The following is a 27,098-nucleotide window of genomic DNA, read 5'->3' as shown; positions in this document are numbered from 1 at the left end:
GCTGGGTTTATTACTTGTGATACATGATACACAAGTTAGGTAACAATATTTTATGTGGGATGGATCCTATATGAAAGGGTTAGAGTTTTAGGAATACTTCACTAATTGAAGTATTGAATAGGCATGAGGCATGGCAGGGTTATATTTATACTCCAAAGTGATACTTGGATTGAAATGCAAAGGTGATCTAGGGTTTTAGTTGTGATCACCCAATTGATACACAACCAAGAATTAGGATATGGACATAAGCTTTGGTTATGTTTCACTAATGGAACATGGCTCTTATCTACAAGATTAAAGGTTGGTTTAAACAAGTAAGATGTAGTTCTACTCTAAAATTCTCTAGGATAGACATGGCTATGGTTAGCATCTATAATCTCTCACACTTCTAATTGTCTTGTAATAGCCTAAGGTCCTACTCAAGATATGATGATATGATCCTCTAAAGATATGGTTTGCCTAGGGATTCTACCTTGCAATATTATGTAGCTTGTTCTTCAGGAAATCTGATAAACCTGCATCTTGTGGTATGCCTCCACCTCCTAGCTTCTTCATCTTGATCCTAGCTAATTCACATGGAGTGGCTCTATGTGTTTTCTTCCTTGTATCATACTACAAGGTGATCAAATGGATGAAGGGTGTGGCTCTATTTATAGGCTTGGGCAAGCTCTAGTATCATGACACATAAGTGGTGACTCTTGGGTTGGTTTGATGAGTAAGGTGCTTGGTTGTCATGCCCTCATCCATAGCAATCCTTTGAGCATGAGGTGGCATAGCTTGGAAAGCAAGTCATGTAGATATTTTCATCCCATGTGGCATAGAGATTATCCTCTCATATGATTTATTTTTGGATAGCCAAGTGGCATTTGCTACTAAATATCTTGTGGATGGTTTTATTATTGTGGATGAGTCACTATATCATATTGGATTCGATTTATATTATAATACTGATCAAAAGATCAAAGTTGAAGGTTATTCCTCAATTTTTGGATAGATGGGTTTGATTTCACCAAGGCATGATCATATGAGTTTCAAAATACTCATAGTTAGTTTTATTCAAGTAGTGTGGACTATAATTCGTAATGTAAATGGGTTTAGTTTTATGATATTCCATATACTTAATAAGTTATGATTTAAATAAGAATGTGTGGCTTTTATGCACTTTAGACCCTGTGGTTTAACTTATTTATAAGTGAATTAAATTACACACAAAGGTAGTTGCTAACTTTTAAGTGTTAATAAGTTAGAGTTTGATTCTTAAAGAATGTGTTGTTGTAATTCTAATTCCATTTGATCTAATCCATAGATCAAATCATCTCTACCCAAAATAAGGTTTTAGCAAAGATCACAGTGAAGTTTATAGCGCTGGACTTGATGATCTACTTCAATTCCAGCAAGTCAAGTGAAACTTCAGTTACTGTGGTAAGTTTTATTTGAAGCGCGAAAATTCCCCGGATTTTCTATGCATGAATGCAATGCACACTTTGGTGTTCTCTTATTTTATAGCCTCTAAACCTGGGATATTACACTATGGACCCACTTTTAAGGTCCCTTTGTTTCGGTGCAAATGGGTGAAGCTCAGCGGTGTACAGGTAGACGATAAGTACGGTATGCCAACAGTGGATCCCAACAATCTTGCGTACATGGACGAGCCATTTGTCCTAGCCAACGAGGTGGCTCAAGTTTTCTACGTGAAATACATGTCTAGCAAATCGAGAAAAAGAAATCAACAAAAGAATACATCAACTGAGGAGCCAAAGCGCCACATAGTTCTTTCGGGGAAAAGGAACATCGTGGGAGTGGATGACAAGACAGACATGTCAGAAGATTATAATAAGTTTAAAGAAATTCCGCCCTTCACGGTGAAAATTGACCCAAGCATCTTGCTAAATGATGAAGATTCTCCATGGCTACGGCGTAGAAGATCACAACAGTAGATGGCGATGTAATAATGTATTCTTCATATATAGTTCCCAAGACAATCTCTACATTTATGTAATAATGAGAACCCTTTCCCCAACACTGTTAGAGGAGACGGAGTCTTTCACGGGCTTGCAGGGAAATTTTTCCGAGGAGCAGCTTCCGAAGATGCTGTAGGGCGTGTGCACCAACGACATCTTCGAGAAGCTGCGCCACGGGAGATTTCCCAACCCTTTCCCCAACACTGTTAGAGGAGATGTAGTCGTTCACGGGCTTGCAGGGAAAAAATTCCGAGGCGCAGCTTCCGAAGATGCCGTAGGGCGTGTGCACCAACGACATCTTCGAGAAACTGCGCCACGGGAGATTTCCCAACCCTTTCCTTCATCCATGGGAATGAAACTGTGCTTGGCTTGTTGATCTGCTTGGCAAGGCGTATCGATGCTCCTTTTATAGGCACGACACCGCTTCTACTTTGTTTTGTTCCATCGATAGGGCGTCATGCGCTACATGCTTTATCTCATCGAGCAGTGCGTCCACCCACGCGTCCTTATCCTGCCGACAGCTTTAGTCCCGGTTGCACCCACCAACCGTGACTAAAGGTTACCGACACATCCTTATCCTGCCGACAGCTTTAGTCCCGGTTGCACCCACCAGCTGTGACAAAAGGTTACCCGCACGTCAGCCCCCCAGATAAGGCCCTCCTAGATAAGCCTCCCCCAGTTAAGGCCCCCCTATCTTTTGTCCCGGTTTGAGCCTCCACCCGGGATGAAAGTTTCGCGCGCCACTGGGTTCCCGCCTATTTTCTTCCCGCGTTCCCGCCTCCGTCTTCCCGCCATTTTCCACTATATATATGTAGGCTTGGCCTCCATTTACATATCACATATAGACTCATATCTGCAAACCTCATCACTCTCTCCCATGGCTTCCATTGTATGTCTAACACCCCGGGAGGCGGAGGCGCTTTGCACCTCGAACTACCCCTGCCCGCCAGGCTACCGCGTCCCGACCGGCTGGTTGTTGAGCGTCGGAGGCGTACCGGTCCCTCCTATCCCTCAAGGTGTGGCGCGCGAGATGGCCATCACGAACCACTACTACTTCGAGCTCACGCCAGAGCAGCGGAGGAATCCCCAGTGGCATCCCGACTAAAGCCCGACTTGGGACAGCTTATTCATCAATCGGCGTGAGAGGGCGGTTGCCAGGTACGAGGAGGATGGCCTGCCTCCTTCGAACTTCAACGAGGCCGGCCGTCGGCTGTGGTGGCACGGCCGGACTCTCCAGAGCGTCATGGCCTACCGTGGCCCCCGCCTGCGCTACCCTCAATCCCAGCCCACGCGTGCTCACCCACCGAGGTTCGACAACCGCGACCCCGATGCTAGCGACGATGACGTCGGCGACTATGATGACTACAGTTGCGATGTTTATAGGGCTAGGCACGACTATGACTGAATGGCTCCAACATTCTAAACTGGCCATGTATCTTAATTTTCAGTTGAGCTCTGTACTTTAATTCCAGTTCAATAATAATAAAATTTCGTAACAACCACTTTATTAAACTAAAACAACCGACAACGACTTTATAAACTGAATTTAAACTAAAACAACCGACAACGACTTTATTGAAATTACAATACAATAGATAAATGACTAGTCTAGTCTCTACTCGTCGTCGGAGGTTGTCTCCGTCCAAATGTCATCCCACCGAGGGTCGTTTTCGGCCCAAGTTGTATTCGGGTTCTCGAGCTCGAACTCGGCGACAGCCCGACGATGGCGCCTGTTGGAGCTGCGTTGTGCCCTGAGGTCAGCGAAGAACGTGTCGGTGTTGTCGACGTCGTTGGGGAAATACGCCCTCCACTGGCGCATCAACTGCTCGTCGTGCTCGGCGATGGCGATCCTGCGCTGCACCTGGCGGTGCCGGCGACGGTCCTCGTCGTCGATGAGGCACGGCGCTGGCGCGAGGAAGTTCATGTCACGCCGTGGCCGCTGAAATCGCCACGCCGCCGCGTCGTAAGCGCGCGCCGCCAGTTCCGGCGTGTTGTACGTGCCGAGGGTGAGTCGGAAGCCACCGGCGCGTATCTCGGTGTAGAATCTACCGCTCGGACGCGCTCGAACGCCACGGAAACTGGACGACCCTCGACGACGTGGCGGCATCCCGGAGATGAATGAGCGGAGGCGGTGGCGATGTGTGGCTGTGCGTGCACGCGACGCTCTATATAGCGCACGCGGGGCATGGCACGTGTAAGTGATACGTCTCAAACGTATCTATAATTTCTTATTTTCCATGCTACTTTTATGATGATACTCACATGTTTTATACACATTATATGTCGTTATTATGCATTTTCCGGCACTAACATATTAACGAGATGCCGAAGAGCCAGTTGTTGTTTTCTGCTGTTTTTGGTTTCAGAAATCCTAGTAAGGAAATATTCTCGGAATTGGACGAAATCAACGCCCAGGGTCCTATTTTTGGACGAAGCTTCCGTAACACACGAGGGAAAGGAAGTGGGGCCACGAGGTGGCCACACCACCAGGCGGCGCGGCCCAGGCCCTGGCCGCGCCAGCCTATGGTGTGGGCCCCTCGGGCACCCCCTTGACCTATCTCCTCCGCCTACTTAAAGCCTTCATCGCGAAACCCCCAGTACCGAGAGCCACGATACGAGAAAACATACTGAGACGCCGCCGCCGCCAATCCCATCTCGGGGGATTCTGGAGATCACCTCTGGCACCCTACCGGAGAGGGGAATCATCTCCCGGAGGACTCTACACCGCCATGGTCGCCTCCGGATTGATGAGTGAGTAGTTCACCCCTGGACTATGGGTCCATAGCAGTAGCTAGATGGTCGTCTTCTCCCCATTGTGCTTCATTGTCTGATCTTGTGAGCTGCCTATCATGATCAAGATCATCTATCTGTAATGCTACATGTGTGTTTGTTAGGATCCGATGAATAGAGAATACTATGTTATGTTGATTATCAATCTATCTATGTGTTGTTTATGATCTTGCATGCTCTCCGTTGCTAGTAGAGGCTCTGGCCAAGTCATTGCTTGTAACTCCAAGAGGGAGTATTTATGCTCGATAGTGGGTTCATGTCTCCGTGAATCTGGGGGAGTGACAGCAACCTCTAAGATTACGGATGTGCTGTTGCCACTAGGGATAAAACATTGATACTATGTTCGAGGATATAGTTATTGATTACATTACGCACCATATTTAATGCAATTGTCTGTTGTTTACAACTTAATACCGGAAGGGGTTCGGATGATAACCTGAAAGTGGACTTTTTAGGCATAGATGCATGCTGGATAGCGGTCTATGTACTTTGTCGTAATGCCCAATTAAATCTCACAATACTCATCATGTCATGTATGTGCATTGTCATGCCCTCTCTATTTGTCAATTGCCCAACTGTAATTTGTTTACCCAATATGCTATTTCTTATGGGAGAGACACCTCTAGTGAACTGTGGACCCCGGTCCATTCTTTTACATCGAATACAATCTCTTGCACATCTTGTTTCTTGTTCTCTGCAAACAATCATCATCCACACTATACATCTAATCCTTTGTTACAGCAAGCCGGTGAGATTGACAACCTCACTGTTTCGTTGGGGCAAAGTACTTTGGTTGTGTTGTGCAGGTTCCACGTTGGCGCCGGAATCCCTGGTGTTGCGCCGCACTACACTCCGTCACCAACAACCTTCAACGTGCTTCTTGACTCCTACTGGTTCGATTAAACCTTGGTTTCTTACTGAGGGAAAACTTGCTGCTGTACACATCATACCTTCCTCTTGGGGTTTCCAACGGACGTGTGCTTTACCGTCACAAGGAAGCTACGACTCCCACGTCAACAGCTCTTTTTCTGGCGCCGTTGCCGGGGAGATCAAGACACGCTGCAAGGGGAGTCTCCACTTCGCAATCTCTTTACTTTGTTTTTGTCTTGCTTTATTTTATTTACTACTTTGTTTGCTGCACTAAATCAAAACACACAAAAAATAGTTGCTAGTTTTATTTTATTTACTATCTTGTTTGCTATATCAAAAACACAAAAAAATTAGTTACTTGCATTTACTTTATCTAGTTTACTTTATTTACTATTGCTAAAATGGCCACTCCCGAAAATACTAAGTTGTGTGACTTCACAACCACAAATAATAATGATTTCTTATGCACACCTATTGCTCCACCCGCTACTACAGCGGAATTCTTTGAAATTAAACCTGCTTTACTGAATCTTGTTATGCGAGAGCAATTTTCTGGTGTTAGTTCTGATGATGCTGCTGCCCATCTCAATAATTTTGTTGAACTTTGTGAAATGCAAAAGTATAAAGATGTAGATGGTGACATAATAAAATTAAAATTGTTCCCTTTCTCATTAAGAGGAAGAGCTAAGGACTGGTTGCTATCTCTGCCTAAGAATAGTATTGATTCATGGACTAAATGCAAGGATGCTTTTATTGGTAGATATTATCCCCCTGCTAAAATTATATCTTTAAGGAGTAGCATAATTTATTTTAAACAATTAGATATTGAGCATGTTGCACAAGCATGGGAAAGAATGAAATCTTTGGTTAAAAATTGTCCAACCCATGGACTGACTACTTGGATGATCATCCAAACCTTTTATGCAGGACTGAATTTTTCTTCGCGGAACCTATTGGATTCAGCTGCTGGAGGTACCTTTATGTCCATCACTCTTGGTGAAGCAACAAAGCTTCTTGATAATATGATGGTTAATTACTCTGAATGGCACATGGAAAGAGCTCCACAAGGTAAGAAGGTAAATTCTGTCGAAGAAACCTCTTCCTTGAATGATAAGATTGATGCTATTATGTCTATGCTTGTGAATGATAGGACAAATGTTGATCCTAATAATGTTCCGTTAGCTTCATTGGTTGCACAAGAAGAACATGTTGATGTAAACTACATTAAAAATAATAATTTCAACAACAATGCTTACCGGAACAATTCTAGTAACAACTATAGGCCATATCCTTATAATAATGGCAACGGCTATGGTAATTCTTATGGGAATTCTTACAACAATAATAGGAATACACCCTCTGGTCTTGAAGCCATGCTTAAAGAATTTATTAGTACACAAACTGCTTTTAATAAGTCTGTTGAAGAAAAACTTGGGAAAATTGATATGCTCGCTTCTAAAGTTGATAGTCTTGCCGCTGATGTTGATCTTTTGAAATTGGAAGTTATGCCTAATAGGGATAATGAAAAGAAAATTGTTACTACAGCAAATGCCATCCAAGTTAGAATTAATGAGAATATAAGATTAATGGCTGAATTGCATGCTAGGTGGGAAAGAGAAGAAAATGAAAAACTAGCTAAAGAAGATAATATAGCTAAAGTTTGAACAATTACCACCACTAGCAATGCTAATGCTCCACATGTTGCTGCACCTCCTACTATCAATGATAAAATAATTGGTGTTGGCAATGTTTCTACTTCTAATGCAAAGCGAGCAAAACTGCCTGAAACTGCTAAAATCATTAAATCGCTCGTGATAAACTGCTGAAATTTTTTCCAACATTGGGGACATTGATCCCATTGCTTTAGATCATAATGGTTTGGATTTTGATGATTGTCATATATCTGAAGTTATAAAGTTCTTACAAAAACTTGCTAAGAGTCCTAATGCTAGTGCTATAAATTTGGCTTTCACAAAACATATTACAAATGCTCTCATAAAAGCTAGAGAAGAGAAATTAGAACGCGAAACTTCTATTCCTAGGAAGCTAGAGGATGGTTGGGAGCCCATCATTAAGATCAAGGTCAATGACTTTGGTTGTAATGCTTTATGTGATCTTGGTGCAAGTATTTCTGTTATGCCTAAGAAAATTTATGATATGCTTGACTTGCCACCATTGAAAAATTGTTATTTGGATGTTAATCTTGCTGATAACTCTACAAAGAAACCTTTGGGGAGAGTTGATAATGTTCGCATTACCATTAACAATAACCTTGTCCCCGTTGATTTTGTTGTCTTGGATATTGAATGCAATGCATCTTGTCCCATAATATTGGGAAGACCTTTTCTTCGAACTGTTGGTGCTACCATTGATATGAAGGAAGGTAATATTAAATATCAATTTCCTCTCAAGAAAGGTATGGAACACTTCCCTAGAAAGAGAATGAAGTTACCTTTTGATTCTATCATTAGAACAAATTATGATGTTGATACTCCACCACTCGATAATACTTGATACACACTTTCTGCGCCTAGCTGAAAGGCGTTAAAGAAAAGCGCTTATGGGAGACAACCCATGTTTTTACTACAGTATTTTGTTTTATATTTGTGTCTTGGAAGTTGTTTACTACTGTAGCAACCTCTCCTTATCTTAGTTTTATCGCATTGTTGTGCCAAGTAAAGTCTCTAATAAAAGTATGATACTAGATTTGGATTACTGCGCAGAAACAGTTTTCTTTGCTGTCACGAATCTGGGGCTAATTCTCTGTAGGAAACTCAGAAAATTATGCCAATTTACGTGAGTGATCCTCAGATATGTACGCAACTTTCATTAGTTTTAAGTTTTTTTATTTGAGCAAGTCTGGTGCCTGTTAGAAATTCGTCTTTACGAACTGTTCTGTTTTTGACAGATTCTGCCTTTTATTTTGCATTGCTTGTTTTGATATGTTATATGGATTTTTCGATTCCATTGACTTTCAGTAGCTTTGTGCAATGTCCAGAATTATAAAGAATAATTGTGTCACCTCTGAATATGTGAATTTTAATTGTGCACTAACCCTCTAATGAGTTGCTTTAAGTTTGGTGTGGAGGAAGTTTTCAAGGATCAAGAGAGGAGGATGATATACACCATGATCAAGGAGAGTGAAAGCTCTAAGCTTGGGGATGCCCCGGTGGTTCACCCCAGCATATATCAAGAAGACTCAAGCGTCTAAGCTTGGGGATGCCCAAGGCATCCCCTTCTTCATCGACAACATTATCAGGTTCCTCCCCTGAAACTATATTTTTATTCTGTCACATCTTATGTACTTTGCTTGGAGCATCTGTTTGTTTTTGTTTTTGTTTTGTTTGAATAAAATGGATCCTAGCATTAATTGTATGGGAGAGAGACACGCTCCGCTGTTGCATATGGACACATATGTCCTTAGGCTTTACTCATAGTATTCATGGCGAAGTTTCTTCTTCGTTAAATTGTTATATGGTTGGAATTGGAAAATGATATATGTGGTAATTGGTACAACACCTTGAATAATGTGATACTTGGCAATTGTTGTGCTCATGTTTAAGCTCTTGCATCATATACTTTGCACCTATTAATGAAGAAATACATAGAGCATGCTAAAATCTGGTTTGCATGTTTGGTTTCTCTAAGGTCTAGATAATTTCTAGTATTGAGTTTGAACAACAAGGAAGACGGTATAGAGTCTTATAATGTTTACAATATGTCTTTTATGTGAGTTTTGCTGTACCGGTTCATCCTTGTGTTTGTTTCAAATAACCTTGCTAGCCTAAACCTTGTATCGAGAGGGAATACTTCTCATGCATCCAAAATCCTTGAGCCAACCACTATGCCATTTGTGTCCACCATACCTACCTACCACATGGTATTTCTCCACCATTCCAAAGTAAATTGCTTGAGTGCTACCTTTAAAATTTCCATTCTTTACCTTTACAATATATAGCTCATGGGACAAATAGCTTAAAAACTATTGTGGTATTGAATATGTACTTATGCACTTTATCTCTTATTAAGTTGCTTGTTGTGCGATAACCATGTTTCTGGGGACGCCATCAACTACTCTTTTGTTGAATATCATGTGAGTTGCTATGCATGTCCGTCTTGTCTGAAGTAAGAGCGATCTACCACCTTATGATTAAGCATGCATATTGTTAGAGAAGAACATTGGGCCGCTAACTAAAGCCATGAATCATGGTGGAAGTTTCAGTTTTGGACATATATCCTCAATCTCATATGAGAACATTAACTGTTGCTACATGCTTATGCATTAAAGAGGAGTCCATTATCTGTTGTCTATGTTGTCCCGGTATGGATGTCTAAGTTGAGAATAATCAAAAGCGAGAAATCCAATGCGAGCTTTCTCCTTAGACCTTTGTACAGGCGGCATAGAGGTACCCCATTGTGACACTTGGTTAAAACATGTGTATTGTGATGATCCGGTAGTCCAAGCTAATTAGGACAAGGTGCGGGCACTATTAGTATACTATGCATGAGGCTTGCAACTTGTAGGAGATAACTTACATAACTCATATGCTTTACTACTACCGTTGACAAAATTGTTTCTTGTTTTCAAAATAAAAGCTCTAGCACAAATGTAGCAATCGATGCTTTCCTCTTTGAAGGACCATTCTTTTACTTTTATTGTTGAGTCAGTTCACCTATCTCTTTCCACCTTAAGAAGCAAACACTTGTGTGAACTGTGCATTGATTACTACATACTTGCATATTGCACTTGTTATATTACTCTATGTTGACAATATCCATGAGATATACATGTTACAAGTTGAAAGCAACCGCTGAAACTTTATCTTCCTTTGTGTTGCTTCAATGCTTTCTACTTTGAATTATTGCTTTATGAGTTAACTCTTATGCAAGACTTATTGATGCTTGTCTTTAAGTACTATTCATGAAAAGTCTTTGCTTTATGATTCAGTTGTTTACTCATGACATTTACCATTGTTTTGATCGCTGCATTCATTACATGTGCTTACAATAGTATGATCAAGATTATGTTGGTAGCATTGTCACTTAAGAAATTATCTTTGTTATCATTTACCTACTCGGGACGAGTAGGAACTAAGCTTGGGGATGCTTGATACGTCTCAAACGTATCTATAATTTCTTATGTTCCATGCTACTTTTCTGATGATACTCACATGTTTTATACACATTATATGTCGTTATTATGCATTTTCCGGCACTAACCTATTAACGAGATGCCGAAGAGCCAGTTGCTGTTTTCTGCTGTTTTTGGTTTCAGAAATCCTAGTAAGGAAATATCCTCGGAATTGGACGAAATCAACGCCCAGGGTCCTATTTTTGGACGAAGCTTCCAGAACACCTGAGGGGAAAGGAAGTGGGGCCACGAGGTGGCCACACCACCAGGCGGCGCGGCCCAGGCCCTGGCCGCACCAGCCTATGGTGTGGGCCCCTCGGGCACCCCCTTGACCTATCTCCTCCGCCTACTTAAAGCCTTCGTCGCGAAACCCCCAGTACCGAGAGCCACGATACGAGAAAACATACTGAGACGCCGCCGCCGCCAATCCCATCTCGGGGGATTCTGGAGATCACCTCCGGCACCCTGCCGGAGAGGGGAATCATCTCCCGGAGGACTCTACACCGCCATGGTCGCCTCCGGATTGATGAGTGAGTAGTTCACCCCTGGACTATGGGTCCATAGCAGTAGCTAGATGGTCGTCTTCTCCCCATTGTGCTTCATTGTCTGATCTTGTGAGCTGCCTATCATGATCAAGATCATCTATCTGTAATGCTACATGTGTGTTTGTTGGGATCCGATGAATAGATAATACTATGTTATGTTGATTATCAATCTATCTATGTGTTGTTTATGATCTTGCATGCTCTCCGTTGCTAGTAGAGGCTCTGGCCAAGTCATTGCTTGTAACTCCAAGAGGGAGTATTTATGCTCGATAGTGGGTTCATGTCTCCGTGAATCTGGGGGAGTGACAGCAACCTCTAAGATTACGGATGTGCTGTTGCCACTAGGGATAAAACATTGATACTATGTTCGAGGATATAGTTATTGATTACATTACGCACCATACTTAATGCAATTGTCTGTTGTTTACAACTTAATACCGGAAGGGGTTCGGATGATAACCTGAAAGTGGACTTTTTAGGCATAGATGCATGCTGGATAGCGGTCTATGTACTTTGTCGTAATGCCCAATTAAATCTCACAGTACTCATCATGTCATGTATGTGCATTGTCATGCCCTCTCTATTTGTCAATTGCCCAACTGTAATTTGTTTACCCAATATGCTATTTCTTATGGGAGAGACACCTCTCGTGAACTGTGGACCCCGGTCCATTCTTTTACATCGAATACAATCTACTGCAATACTGTTTTACTGTTCTCTGCAAACAATCATCATCCACACTATACATCTAATCCTTTGTTACAGCAAGCCGGTGAGATTGACAACCTCACTGTTTCGTTGGGGCAAAGTACTTTGGTTGTATTGTGCAGGTTCCACGTTGGCGCCGGAATCCCTGGTGTTGCGCCGCACTACACTCTGTCACCAACAACCTTCAACGTGCTTCTTGACTCCTACTGGTTCGATTAAACCTTGGTTTCTTACTGAGGGAAAACTTGCTGCTGTACACATCATACCTTCCTCTTGGGGTTCCCAACGGACGTGTGCTTTACCGTCACAAGGAAGCTACGACTCCCACGTCAACAGTAAGCCACGGCTACATACGTCGCACGACGGCGTCGGCAGGGCGAGGCACGTGGAAGTGGTGGCTACACGTCGCACGACAGCGTCGGCGGGGCGAGGCATGTGGAACCGGTGGCTACACGTCGCACGACGGCGTCGGTGGGGCAAGGCACGTGGAAGCGGTGGCTACACGTCGCACGACAGCGTCGATGGGGCGCGACACGTGGCACGGGGAAGCGACATGTGTGGCACGGCGGCGGTGCACAGGGGTGAAACATACACGACTATCAATGTTTGATATGATGCGAGGTGAAAATAGTTATATGGATGTCATATTCATGGTTATTAGATTTTTCTGATCAATTTTCATATATAAAATTTTTCTATTTGAGTTACCATTTAAAAGTTATTGAAATAATAGTTTGTATTAAGTTGAAATAGATAAATAAGGGTTTATTTGTAAAAAAGAAAAGGAAAACGCCTCCAGGGGCTGATCCACGTCCAACGGCTTCAGGCCGTTGGATTCAAACGGCCGAAGCCATTGGATGCAGATGCCGCGGATCAGCCACCACACCCTTTTGTCGCGGGTGGTGGCACGACCCGCGACAAAAGACTCCCCCTTTTATCGCGGGTGGTGTCACGACCCGCGACAAAAGACCCCCTTTTATCGCGGGTGGTGCCACGACCCGCGACAAAAGACCCCATTTTATCGCGGGTGGTGCCACGACCCGCGAGAAAAGGGGGTGGCGTATAAAAGCATCGCGCGTCGCGGGCCGACGCACGACCCGCGACACTACTGGAGGCCAAGCCCTAGACAAGCGCCGCCAGGTTGCCCGATTGCGCCGCCGACGCCGCCGCGCCTCGAGCTCGGGCGCCGCCGACGCCGCCACGCCTGCCTCCTGTGCCGCGCCCCTCCTCTGCGCGTCGTGCCGCGCCTCGAGCTCAGGCGCTGCCACCGTGCGCCTGCGCCTCCTGCCTCCGCCGCCTGCCGCCGCGCCATCTGCCTCCGGTGCCGCCCCCGCGCCTCTTCCTCCGGCGCCTGCAGGTAGCGCCGCATCGGCAGAGAGGCCGGCCGCCTTTTTTATTTTTTTTGATTTTTTTGATTTTTTGTATAGTTAATTTTAGGTTTAGTTTAATATTAGTTTAGTTTTAGTTTTAATTTAGTTTTTTATAGTTAACTAGTTCTAGTTTGAATTAGTATTAGTTTAGTTTGTTTTATAGTTAATATTAGTTTAGTTTTAGTTTTAATTTTAGTTTAGTTTGTTTTATAGTTAGTTAGTTAGTTTGTATTAGTTAGTTAGTTTGTTTTATAGTTAATTAGTTAGTTTGTTTGTTTTATAGTTAATTAGTTAGTTAGTTAGTTTGATTTACTTAATTTGTTTTATGTAATTATGTAATTAGTTAGTTAGTTTTTTAGTATATGTATTTAGTATAGTTTTTTAGTTCATGTATTTAGTTAGTTTTATGTAATACGACTCCTCCACCGACGAACCCGACGCCGACACCGGCCCTCTCCATCTCGCGAACACCCCCGACGCCGCAACTTCCCTCTCCTCCACCTCTGAAATGCCGCAACTTCCCTCTCCTCCCCCTCTCGCAAACACTAGTCGCCGACACCCTCTCCCTCTCCCAAATACCCGTCGCCGATACCGGCCCTCTCCCTCTCGCAAACACCCTCTTCTCTCCCTCTCGCAAACACCCCCAACGCCGCAACTTCCCTCTTCTCTACCTCTCGCAAACAACCGACACCCTCTCCATGTCGCAAACACGCATCACCGACACCCTCTCCCTCTTGCAAACACGTGAGCATTGTCGAGATCCTCTACCTGACGCACCCTCTTCTCTCTGCTCCACGCCGCCTCCCCCTCCTTGAGCCTACCCCATCCGTGGTTAGGGTTAGGGTTTGGTTAGTGTTTGATTAGGGTTAGGGTTTGGTTAGGGTTACAACATGTACTTATCGATTTAACTTTTTGCAGAAACAATGGATCCATTCGAAATCCATCAAGACTTGGAACAGGAAGACCTATTCGAGGACATAATCCGCGATGGTCCAGAAGCCGACCGAGAAGAGCGCGACTATGGTGATGGAGAAGACCGTGGCTCCGGTAATGGAGAAGACCGCGGCTCCGGTGATGGAGAAGCTGACGGCTCCGGTGATGGAGAAGCCGACGGCTCCGGTGATGGAGAAGCCGACGGCTCCGGTCATGGCGAGGTATACGATCACTATGTTGTAATGGAATTCTATATGTACATATAGATATAAATTAATTAATTTTTATTCTCTTAGGCCTCCGAAGATAAGTTGGAGAAACGAGGCCCAGCAAAGAAGTTGACCAAAAAAGACCACTTCACAATTGAAGCTATATCACCGAAAGGCCAACCGGTGGCACCCGCGAGTGTCAGAGTGACATTTAAAAATCAGTGTGGAGTTCTGGTTAGAGATCGTCTCCCGATCACTATTAGAGAATGGAACAAGACCAAGAATGTGTCCGAAAGTCAGGTTGCCGATAGGTACAAAGACATACTTTTGACGATCTCATGGCACATTTCACTTTGCCAGATTTGGGATCGGAGTCTGAGAATGCCAAGCAGAGGGCGCTAGTGAAGAAATAGGCTCTTAAGAAGATGGGGGAACTGTAAGGGTATATTGCCCCTATGTGTGGTTTTGGTAATCAATGACAACCCCTATGGACTAATGTTTTCATTGAGTTTATATGAAGGAATATTCCATAGGTTCTACTTGTTCTTCATGCGTTGGATTCAAGTATGGATGCCATGAAGATAAAGATATACCTTGTGGATTGGCATCAAGATCATCGATTTGAAGATACATATGTGATATGATCAAGAAGAAGAAATGAAGATGGAGTTCTTATGTGGAACTCAATACTAGCCATGCTCTATCTTATGTGAGTATGAGAAGATACAAGGTTGAGTTGGGCAAGTTCAAGATAAGCATCTTGAGTGGATCACGTGCTTGAAGCTTGCCGTCCATTTGGTGATAATGGACATGTGAAGATGTGCATCAATGGAGCTTTCCCATCTTAGTGTATGGGGGAGCATTTGTTAGTATACATGAAGCAACATTGACCAAGTGATGCATTCCCACGCGCCGGCCAGCCCAGCAGCCTCCCCGGTCCAACCGGAAGCCGCACCGGGCCGCCTCTCCACCTCCGGCCCGTCTCGCGGCCTGGCGCGCGCCGCGCGGCCTGTGACCGGCCTTGGGCCAGGTCCACGACCGGGCCCCCCTGCTGCACCTCCGGTCTGGCCGGATCCGGACTGGGCCGCCTTGGCCGCCCAAGGCCCACGCAGCCTGGCTCCTTCCCCGCGCGGCCTGAAGCTTTTCGCCGCCTGTGCGCTTTTCCACTGCGCCCGGTCGGTGAGCCGGCCTGATCGGGCAGGCCTCCGGCCTCCCCAGCCCAGGCTCCGGTCAACCGGCCTGGGAGCTGGCCTGGGCACTTTTCAGCTCGTTTTTTATGCGTTTTACACCCCGTTTCTTCCCCAACGGTTATTTTTCTCCCTAGACTATAAATAGCCCTTCTTCCACCTTGAGCAATAACTTCTTCCCCTTTCTCTCACCTCCATTGTTGCATTTGAAGAAGTTGCTCCCTCCCTTGATTCCTCCAATCAATCTTGCTCATATTTGAGGATTTGAGAGAGGAGATCTAGATCTACACTTCCACCAAACCGTTTCTTCTCTAAGTGAGGGAATCTCTTGGGATCTAGATCTTGGAGTCTTTGGTTGACTTTCCCCCTTGTTCTTCCTCTCCAATCTCATCCTAGCATTCGTTCCTTTGGTGGGATTTGAGTGTGAAGGACTTGAACACCACCGGTGTTCTTGCTTTGAATCATTGCATAGTGTTGAGCTCTCCACCACGATTTGTTCGAGTGAGAGACCGTGAGCTTGTTACTCTTGGAGGGTGACCTCCTAGTTGGCTTGGTGATTGGTGCTCCGGTGATCTCTTCGTGGAAGATTGTGAAGGGGCCCGGGCTTCTCCTTCGTGGAGCTTGTGAAGTGGTTGTGGAGCTTGCCATCTCCGGAGCGGAGGAAAAGCTAACCATAAGGAAAGGGCCATTATCCTTCGTGGGTGTGGTTCGGAGAATAGGGTGAGCCTTCGTGGCGCGGGGAATCCTTCGTGGGACCTCCACTCCTCCAAACGTGACGTACCTTGTTGCAAAGCAAGGGAACACGGGAATACATCCTCGTCTCCGCGTGCCTCGGTTATTTCTATACCCGAGCTCTCTTTCCTTGTGATAGCCATCGTGCTTGAAGTACATATATCTTGCTATCACTTTTGCTACATATATCTTGTGCCTATCTTGCTTAGCTCTAGTTGCTATTGTTACACTTAGTTGAGCTTAGCATATTTAGGGTTTGTGCTTGTAAACCAAACGATAGTTTAATTCCGCATTCTTACAAGACAAATCCGCAAGAGTTTGTAATTGCCTATTCACCCCCCCCCCCTCTAGGTGACATCTCGATCTTTCAGGAACTTTTCCGGGCGTATAAGAACCGGTTATGGGCAGCTTATAAGGCCGAGAAGAAGCCTCCATTATTCGAAAACTATCTAGCGAAGCAGGAGCATAACTGGGAAGAATTTGTGCAGTACAAAGAATCAGAGGAGGCTATGAAACTGTCAAAGAAAAACAAGAAAGATGCAAGCGAAAAGAAATATCACCATCATACGGGGTGAGGGGGCTACGAAGTAGCCATGCCTAAGTGGGATGCACAAGAGGCTGTGATGAAGCTGAATGGGATCACTCCAGAACCAGAGCGAGAAGGATGGGATACTAGGGCTCGAAATTGGTTCCTTGGGCATGGCTGTGAGTATGACATGAAGACAGGGAACCTTGTTGAAAGTGACAACAAGGTTAGGGTACCCAGGGAAAAATGGATTGAAGTGACGGCTGATATTAAAGCGGGAAAACTGAAGTTTGCTCCCGATAGAGAGAAAGACTTGCTGACACTTGTCCTCGGTAATCCTGAAAAGGGAGGACGAACAAGAGGCTTCGGCCCTAGTGTTCCGTGGGCGCTTGGGTTTCCGAATGACGCGGAGACTTATAGAAGCCGAGCGAGAGCAAAAAAACGCGAGCTGGAGGTGCAGAATGACCGGATGGCTGAGTTCCAACGGCAACTAGACCAGCAGAAGCTGGAGATTCAGCAGCAGCAGTGGGAGATTAATGAACTTAAAGGACAGTGCCAGCCAAATAATACCGCCGGCATATCTCAGCGACGAGACAACAGCGTGGCCGACTCGGAGGCCCCGCCGACTCGGAGGCCCCGCCTACACGGATGATAGACGGCGGTCCTAGCGACCCCGTAGATGGAATCAAGGAGCAAACACCTTGTGATCTCCATGAGGTGTTCAGGAACATGTCTGTTAAGGTGGCAGTCGGCTATGTCTTACCTGCATTTGGACCTGAAAGTGAGCCGGCAACATGGCATGGCAATCAGATTCCAGCTGGCTATGCTCGTGTTGGGGTGGATTCAGTTGTACCGACATGGGAGACATTGGAGCTTGAAATCCCTGGAGGTGATGGGGGGTTACACTCAGAGAGGTGCTGGGAGAAATCATTCTCTGGAAAAATAAGAACATCAGGCTGCCAGGCATGGTAACCTCTACTAGTCGTCCCACCAGGTCACCATCACCTCCTCCAAATGATCGAAGGCCACCATCACCTCCTCCGACTGATCACATGTCGCCACCATCACCCCATGGGTACGACATCGACCACGACATCCGTAGTCCATCTCCATCTCCAGCGCCGCCGCCTGCGCCCACTAAGACTCGGAATGCACCCAACCGGAAGCGTTTCAGGAGTCCTGTTCGCAAGCTGTCGCCACTCCCAACAGTACCAAAGGTTCCTCCCCCCGTCCTTATGATCGTACTGACGAGGAAAATGATGCCATTTTTAAGAAATACAATTATGATTTTTTTCATAAGGACAAACCCAAGGCCCCAGCACCATACACCGAGAAGCAAAAAGCATATGCTTTTTTTTCTGAACACACCATCGCAATAGGACTTACACGAGAAGAGGATGACTATACACGCACACTTGTGAGGGTAATTGATGATAAGAGTACTGCTAAGAAGGATAGTGCTAGCACGAGCAAATCATCAGCTATAAGTGTAACCGGGAAGAAATCAAGTTCAACAAGTGCACCCCTCAAGGCCAAGCAAACGATAGAAGGCAAAAAATTAAAGGAAGTTCCCCAGCTCGGAGAACAGGCCAAACATTCGATCCCACCACTCAAAGTGTTTGATGTTCCCAAGGTGTACCTGGAACATGGTGGTGGTATCAATATGGAAGAAGCTGCAAAGCTAGCGGCTGAATGTGGATGTACCATGGAGGAATTGCTGGGTGCCGCAGATGCTGCACTAGCCACTGCTGATATAGCTCCTAAATTTGTCTACGGGGCTGACTTGTTCAGCAGAGAGCGGCTGCATAAACTGCCAACACATATGCGGAATTTGCATCAGTGGTACCTTGATGCATGCAAGGAGAACATACGTTACATCGTGGCGAATATACCATTTGAATATTACTACCGAAAGGAGGAGATCCATATTGAGATGAATGAACTCTTGCAGTTATTCAATTTAGAAGCCCTCGACAAATCTCTCATGAGTTGCTATTGCTTGTAAGTTGTTAACTACATATAAGTGGGAGTGATGTTTTGGCACATGGGAGCGTTTGCTCCCTTTATTTCAAAATGCATGTTAGATACATTTTAAAATATCAAAAAATTTGAAACAAAAATTTCGCACGTACATCTTCATGTGGTAGAAGCTCACAAAGTCGTTTCATGAAAAATTGATTTGTTGTGTGAAGTGTGTAAAAAAGACAAAATTCAGTGCTAAAACAAAGACTTGTCACAAGATAAAATTTCTCTTTTTCACATAGACTATAAAAAATATCATTTTTTCGTGAAACTTGACGAACACGTATATATTGTGGAATTGTACATGTAAATTTTTTTGTCAAAATTTTTTAACACTTGAAAATATATTTTTATGGTAGAGGGATCATACGCACCCGGGAGCCGAATTGAGTTTCTGCATATAAGTTCATGTTCATTCAGTTCATGTTCGTTTTCATTGCATATACTCATTATATCTTATGTGTTCTCTTATGCAGACTGAAGATCAGTGAATGCAAAAGTAATAATATTATCAATATTGGGTTTATTGACCCAGATAAAGTACATCATGAAACGGTAAAGCATAAAGGCTCAGAAACGGGGGAAACCTACTAAGGTTTTTGGGGGAGCAACATTTCTGTTATTCAATACTGTTTCCTTACAACTACGAGTGAGAGTCTTAATGATCTGTTAGACACAATCAATTTTTCTTACTCGATGTTAAGTGTAATTCCTGACGTATATACATAAACATGTGCAGCTTCCACTGGATTCTACTAGACATTCAAGTTGATAACGGAATAGTTGAAGTAAGGGACCCAATGAGTAGAGGCCTAGACGGATTCCTCAACTTGCAGAAGTTGCTCCAGACGTAATTTCAATCATTGACACGCTATATCTTTCGTGAGATTTCAATTAATTATCCACTCATTCAATCATTCTTTTGCCTGGCAGGGATTGGAGAGCTTTCAGGAAACATACTAAGGGTACCTGGGCAGAGAGGCTAACATTTACTCCTGTACCGTGCGCCCAGCAGCCATAGGGAACGAATCTATGTGGATACTACGTTTGCGAGTCCATTCGCATGTTAACCACTGAGAAGCACAACAATAATAATTTCAACGTAATCAATAACATTCACAGCTTTAATTTATTATCGTCAATATTTCGTTATCATATTCATCTCATTTTCCTATATAGGTCGACTTCATGCGGGACACGCTCCAACCAAAGGAACACCTACTAGGAATTGCGGAGGAAGTGGCGGGACTTTTGATTAGAGAAGTAATAGACAACAACGGCTTGTTTAGTCCAAATAGGCGCACTCCCTCTTGAAACGACGGGCTTTAGTCCCGGTAGTCGTGAGCTCCATGTATATGTGTAAGGGGAATCTACGAATAGATCGACTTTTGCTTCCAATATTTGTTTGCTCGATTTATATATAATGAATCAACGTGTACAACTTGTAGTAGCGTATAAATATATGCAACTTTTATTTTGAAATGAAAAGATGAAATAAAAGGGGGGGCGGTGGCGGGGGGAGGGGTGCTGCACCCCTCTAACCCTAAAGCAGCAGCGTTCTGCGCGCGCCACGTAGAGGTCCTTTTGTCGCGGTCTGTATCATGACCCGCGACAAAAGGGGTTGCCCCCTGCGCGCCCCGCGCCTGTCACATGGTGGACCTTATATCGCGGGTCGTAAACGACCCGCGATAAAAGGTGGAGCTTTTGTCGCGCCTCCCTTGTCGCGGCTGGCCGCCCGCGACAAAAGGATCATACGACCCGCGACATTAGGCCTGTTTTTCACTAGTGATGATTTAGGATGTAGGGGAATCTCCAACATTTTGTGTAATGTTTGGAACTATGTTTATAAATGGAGAAGAGGAAAAAACAAGTAGAAAAAATACGTCGCCCCGCTGGAGCCAGTCCAGACGTAAACGGACGCGCGAATAAAAACAATCATTTTCATGAATAATTTAAACGTCCGAAATACGTCGCCCGTTGGAGATGTCCTCAAATTAAGACAACCCTGCTAGCGGCACGGATGCTGCTACGTGCCTAGGCCAAGAGGTCCCGCCAAATGAGCCACGTGTTGGTGTGGTCGGGGACGAGGATGGGGAAGATCTAGGCGCGGCTGGAAGCAACGGAGGTGGCCTTGCATGCCGCAAGAAGTGCTTGAGGGCGCATGCTCCAACATTGACGGCGCCATCGGCCCTGCCACAAGTGTGTTCAAGGTGTTCATGGTCGCGGCAGCACACGTACCTGCAGCCTCGCCGAGTAGTGGCTTTCATATATTTTCAACTACCTCGGGGAGGGTAGCCTTGCCGAGACCCACTTCTTATCTCACCTTGCCCGGGCGCTCGCCAAGCTCAAGGACCCCTCCGGCGACACGGACGCTGAACAGATTGCCGCAACCCTCGACGTGCTCGAGGTCTTGTTCTGTTGCCGTGTTTGAGCATTGACTGGAAGCTGCTTCCGCTTGCTTTTGCCAAAATAGCGGCCCGTGATGGAAACATTCCTCAAGTTTAGAGTCGAACAATGAATGAGAGAGGGATTTTGGAAAGAAATGAATCTGATATATAGGTTCCACGGTCATGGAGAGTAGAAGTCACTACAGAAAATGGCGCAAGATGCCGCACGGCATTGATTTACCGGAAGTCGCAAATTCGTGGTGCAAACAATAGGATTTATAATTCAATGCTTATATCGCTAAAACTCTACGAGTTTAGAGTTTAGAATAGACTTTTTCCGCACACAGTGAGCTCTTGTTTAGATCACATCAGGATCCCACCTTAACACACTGGCCCGAGCTTACCAGTACAACAATATGGTGACATTTATGTGGGCAGGCGACGCATGATCGGCCGATGATGAGTCGCGCTAGACCGAGAGAGAGGAAAGCCGGCAGGAGGAGGTAGCACCAGCACCATTGGCCTGGCTGGCTTGGCTGCGCTGCCGGGCGCCGCGCGCAAGGACACAGCACCACACATACGGTACAGTTGATCGATGGCGATTGCAGGTCGTACTCGTACGTTCAGCAATAGATGCGGCCTGGTTTCTTGCTACAGGCCCATCAGTGGATCACAACAGTAATATGCCATTGCTCTCCGCTAGCAACAAGACAGCGCCGCAGCGACAGGGCTGGTACCGTCGAGTACCACACAACTTGCCACGAGAAGGTCCCAACCCTAGCTACATATAGCATGTACCGTCTCCTGGTTATGGCAATTCATCTCCCGACCCGGCCGGTGGCTGCTGCCAGAGTTCAGCAACGGTTTATTCTCGTGCCTAATTAGCATGTCTATTAGTAGTATAGCATGTCTATTAGTAGTAAGTAGATTCAGTTTGCAATCAAAGGACACCTCCGGCAGCCAGATGCATTTTAGATATAATTTGTATCCGTTTTGGTTTACTCATGTCGGGCCACAAACGTAAATTTAGTTATTTTTAACTTGTCCGTTTGCGTTCACCCATACTCTAGCAGTACTGCTCTTTTTTGACCGCGTCTGACATGAACAAGGGTAGGACGTATGTGTTATGAATTAATTTGGGGAGAAGAGAGAGGAAGATGCTTATTGATATATACAGAAACGGGCATCTAGACGCAAACCTACCTCAAATTTGATCATAAAATACTTTCAAACAGATAGACCGATCATTTTAGATCGCCCCTCTGAGCTAGGGGTTTCCTTTTTTTATCCAACCAAAACGAACAAAGAAAATGTCCATTTACATCAAGCCGTTAGAAATACCTAATCCTATCGAGAGCAGAGGTTTCTCGCAGAGTACACTACTAGGGAAACACCTATAGGCCCAGAACTACCACCGGCGCAAAAAATATATTTGGTGCTTCAGAGGTAAGGGGGGCACAGATTTTTCTCTCCACACCCCCTCCCTCGAAACGCCTTTTCAGTTTTGAAAAAAATAAAGGAAAATGATAGAAATTTGAAAAATAAAATTCTTCGACATGTCCATGTGTTATGTCATCTAGTTTTAAGGGAAATTAACAAGCGTGAATTTCGACTATTTGTTTGCAAAATGGCGTCATGTTTCGGTAAAACGGATTTTCTGATTGTATATAACCTCCGATGAAAATGTTTTTAATATGAAATGTATCTACGGAAAAATATACAACCGATTTCAACGGCCTACCTCGTCTGTTTAGGCATTTTTTATTTCTCAAAATCAAAAGGTAAAAGAGTAGGTTTTAGAAGAAAAAAAATGAAAAAAACTTTGCAGATACCGCCGGGCATACCTAGGAGGGTGGTGCGCCGGCGGTAAGCTAGTTCTATATATGCTAACCCGTGCCCCTAATCTCTCACTTTTTCCTCCTTCTCCTCCTCCTCCTCCTCCTCCTCCTCCTCCTCCTCCATGTCTCCACTTTCTCCTCTTCTCCTCTCCTCCTCCTCCATGAGTTCACTTTCTCCTCTTCTCCTCTCATCCTCTTTCTCCACCTTCTCCCTCCGGCGTTCCTTCTTCTCCCTCCCATCCAACGCCAAGACTCTACCTTCGACGACCCTGACCTCGAGCTTCTCACTCCGGCGACCACCACCTTCACTAACGATGGCAACATCATCCCCGTCGATAGTGGCAACCTCCTCTACAGCGACAACGGCGACCACCTTCTTTGTGGTGACGACAGGCAATATCCTCTCTGGATTCCCTTCCTTCGGCGAACACCTCCCTAACGGTTCCAATCAACACGACCAAATCTCGATCTAGATGCACGAGGCTGGTGCGTCGGCGATAAAATCATGTTCCCGCCAGCTCACAGGCTGGTGTGCCAGCGGTAATCAAATACCACCAGCGTGCGTATGTGCGTCGGGATAGCGAAGATAGGTGCGTCGACGGTAGGGCTTTTCCTAGTAGTGGTAGTAAAGCTAGCCGCAAAGAGATATGCCAAAGAGGGCATGAGACTAGTCACGATGGGAAGTATCATACACTAGTATCGTGCATATGATACTATTTTATAATACTACCCTCACAATGCATAGTATCATAAGATAGTATCATCATATTTAATGTTTTGCGGAATCTCAATTCAAATTTATGTACATGATGTGTTTACCATTAAGTTTTTTAGTTTTACGTGCTATGATACGCTATCATATTATGATACCACTCGCATCTTCAGCTCATTAATTGGTGTGCCATATCATTTTTTCCCAACATGACATGCATAATACTATTTATGATATTTTCATTGTAGCTAGTTGATGACCCACAAGTATAGGGGGTGTATCGTAGTATTTTCGATAAGTAAGAATGTCGATCCCAACGAGGAGCAGAAGGTGTTGACAAGCAGTTTCGGTGAAGGATTCACTGTATATGCTCACAGACAAGTATTCAGGGGGTTTTGATGTAGCAGTTGAATTAAGTACGTGTAAGTAAAATGCGAGAGTAACAATTGCAGCGAGTGGCCCAATCCTTTTTATCACAAAGGACAAGCCGGTTTGTTTACTTATAATGACCAAACGTTCTTGAGGACACACGGGGATTTAGTCTAGTGCTTTCGCTTCATATAGCTGATTAATCTTCATTGTTTTGATAAGTGTTGTGTGGGTGAACCTATGCTAATGCACCGCCCTTCCTAGGACTAATGCATACTTGTGATTATACCCCTTGCAAGCATCCGCAACTACAAGAAAGTAATTAAGATAAATCTAACCACAGCCTTAAACTCTGAGATCCTGCTATCCCTCCTGCATCGATATACCAACGGGGGTTCAGGTTTCTGTCACTCCGGCAACCCCGCAATTAGCAAACGAGTACAAGATGTATTCCCCTAGGCCCATAAAGGTGAAGTATCATGTAGTCGACGTTCACATGACACCACTAGAAGAATAACACCACAACTTAAATATCATAACATTGAATATTACTGTGACGCCCCAAAACCGGTACCATGAGGATCCCAGCGAATCCGCCGAAATCCGCACGATATCGATTTTAGGAGACGCACCACCAAGCGCCTCGTACACGCCGAAGCATGCACGCGATGCGGGTGGAATCAATCACGAGCGGTAACATTACAACAGGATTACAATAGAGCCCACAAGAAACATATATTACAACAACGACTCCAAAGAGTCAAGATACAAATAGGTACATGCAAAGATCCAAATCATACAGAAGATCCAATACATCCGAGTACGGACAAGATACAAATTTGGAATAAGAGTCCTGAAGATAACCAATGGCGTCCATAACCCTGCCCAGGCCAAGCCGGAAGGGTAACCTTGCTAACGTCGTCTTCATCGAACATATCTTCATACCTGCCCGGTTATATCCCGTAGAAGCAGCAATAAGTACGGGTTCGTACTTAACAAGACTTCAAGACGTATAAGCATTCGTCAACCAGTCGTCCTTTGTACTTGAGGCACGCAGGGGACTTAGAGGACGCAAGAGGAACGTCATAGGCAATATGGTGGGGTTAAGCGGCAGCGCGCAAGCACTAAAAACCTATAGAGACACTCTACAACAGTCGTCTAATCAGAGAAGATGAGAGAGCACACAAGCTAGCAGTTCTATACTCTGCAAACATAACACAGCTGATGCGTTCCCCCCTCGCAAGGAAGTACTTACAAGGGCACTCACACGGTTCACAAGTTTTAACCAGTTATTATTGAAGTTGTGCTAACTTACTACGCAAGTTATTATTAATAAACAACAAGTGTAAGTTGTCTATGGTCGAGTCATACAGCTCCAAGTCGTCCATAACCGCGGACACGGCTTATCGATAAGATTTAACCCTGCAGGGGTGCCCAAATGTGCCCACACGCACGATCAACCCACTTGCGACAGGTGGACATCACGACTCGCACTCTCCTTCACGACAACAATTTCCAGGAAGCCACCTAACTAAGTTAAACCCGTATCGAAGTCCGGCCGTATCTCCGAAGCGGACCTAGCTGTTTGCGACAGCGTACTAGGTGGTTTAAACACACACTGGGGCGATAAACCACTTCGCAGCGGCTCCGCGACCTATATGTGCATACCAGAAACAAGGGATACAAGGCACCCAGGGGCTTCCCAAAGTAAATAAGGAACAGACTGGCATGCACGCAAACAACAAATGGTAAAACATTACGAAGCTAGTTGTGGCCACTGGACAAAGCTGTAGATTCCGGCAGTGGTCAAGGGGAGACCCAGAAACATATCCACGTGTGGTTAGAGCGCTCAGTCTCGGAACAGATAACAAGAACTCGGGGTCCTAAGATATTTAGGAAACACAAGTGAGCCGTCACAAAACGATCAGCTGACCCACCGATGCCTCCGCTAACAATTAAAGTCACCATGATACCCTCAACAGATATGTCCATAAACCATGTGTCATGGTTCCCAACAGATAACCCGATAAGATAGCTGTAACGGTAACGAGATATAACAGCACTAGCATGCACTACGACTCGCAAGGCAGACCCGATAACCAAACAATAGCTGTAGGTGGTTGGTGGAGGCAATATAGGCTGCTTGAGGTAACAAGTGGAAGGGACACGTGACAAGAACGCAACTCAAGGATAGCATAAGGGAGAAGGCAAAATAAAATAGGTGAGCGACTTCTGCAGGGGCAGGAGTATAGGGGAAATGCTTGCCTGTTAAAGCTTGCCGAGGGACATCCGGAGAATTTGGCGTATCTCACCACACCACTTCGCGATCCTATCCGGGAAGAAGCAAATGCTGGAACACACAACGTATGCAAGTCTTACTACTACGGATAAGGAAGATCCAGCATGATCAAGATGATATGAATGACATGGCAAAGATGGTGCAATGCAATTATCCAAATTAAGCGGGATTGGAACCGGACAAACAAATTATTAGGTTCGAGTTGCATTTCCTACCGACAAGTTTAAGGGTGGATTAGCATGGTACAACATGGCAAGGGTGCGCTACTTCAAAGTTAAACGGAGCGGGAAAACCATAGTCGGCGTTCGAAATACTCCGCATATATGTTAGGTATACATGCACAACTATCAACGCGCGTCATGATGCGAGATGCAAACAGATGAATGGATGGCATATTAATGATCCTTGCATTTTTCTGATCAATTTTCATATATAACACTTTTTATTTTGAATTACCATTTAAAAGTTATTAGCAGATTGATTTTTATTAATTAAAAGTGAATAAACAG

The 27,098-nt window shown here is 44.8% G+C and overlaps 1 long non-coding RNA gene across 1 annotated transcript; it reads right to left on the bottom strand.

Annotated features, from left to right (window-relative positions):
- Positions 1-24,838: 24,838 nt before the first annotated feature.
- Positions 24,839-26,640, bottom strand: LOC139837731 (uncharacterized). Its single transcript, XR_011754390.1, has 2 exons — positions 26,556-26,640; positions 24,839-25,235 (listed from the first exon to the last, which is right to left on the bottom strand). It is a non-coding gene; the product is annotated as an uncharacterized lncRNA (long non-coding RNA).
- Positions 26,641-27,098: the final 458 nt, after the last annotated feature.

This window comes from Lolium perenne, chromosome 3 (assembly GCF_019359855.2).
Source record: "Lolium perenne isolate Kyuss_39 chromosome 3, Kyuss_2.0, whole genome shotgun sequence".
In the NCBI taxonomy this organism is placed as follows: domain Eukaryota; kingdom Viridiplantae; phylum Streptophyta; class Magnoliopsida; order Poales; family Poaceae; genus Lolium; species Lolium perenne.
The sequence above is the reverse complement of the archived record's forward strand: the minus strand, read 5'-3'. Positions and strand labels throughout refer to the sequence as shown.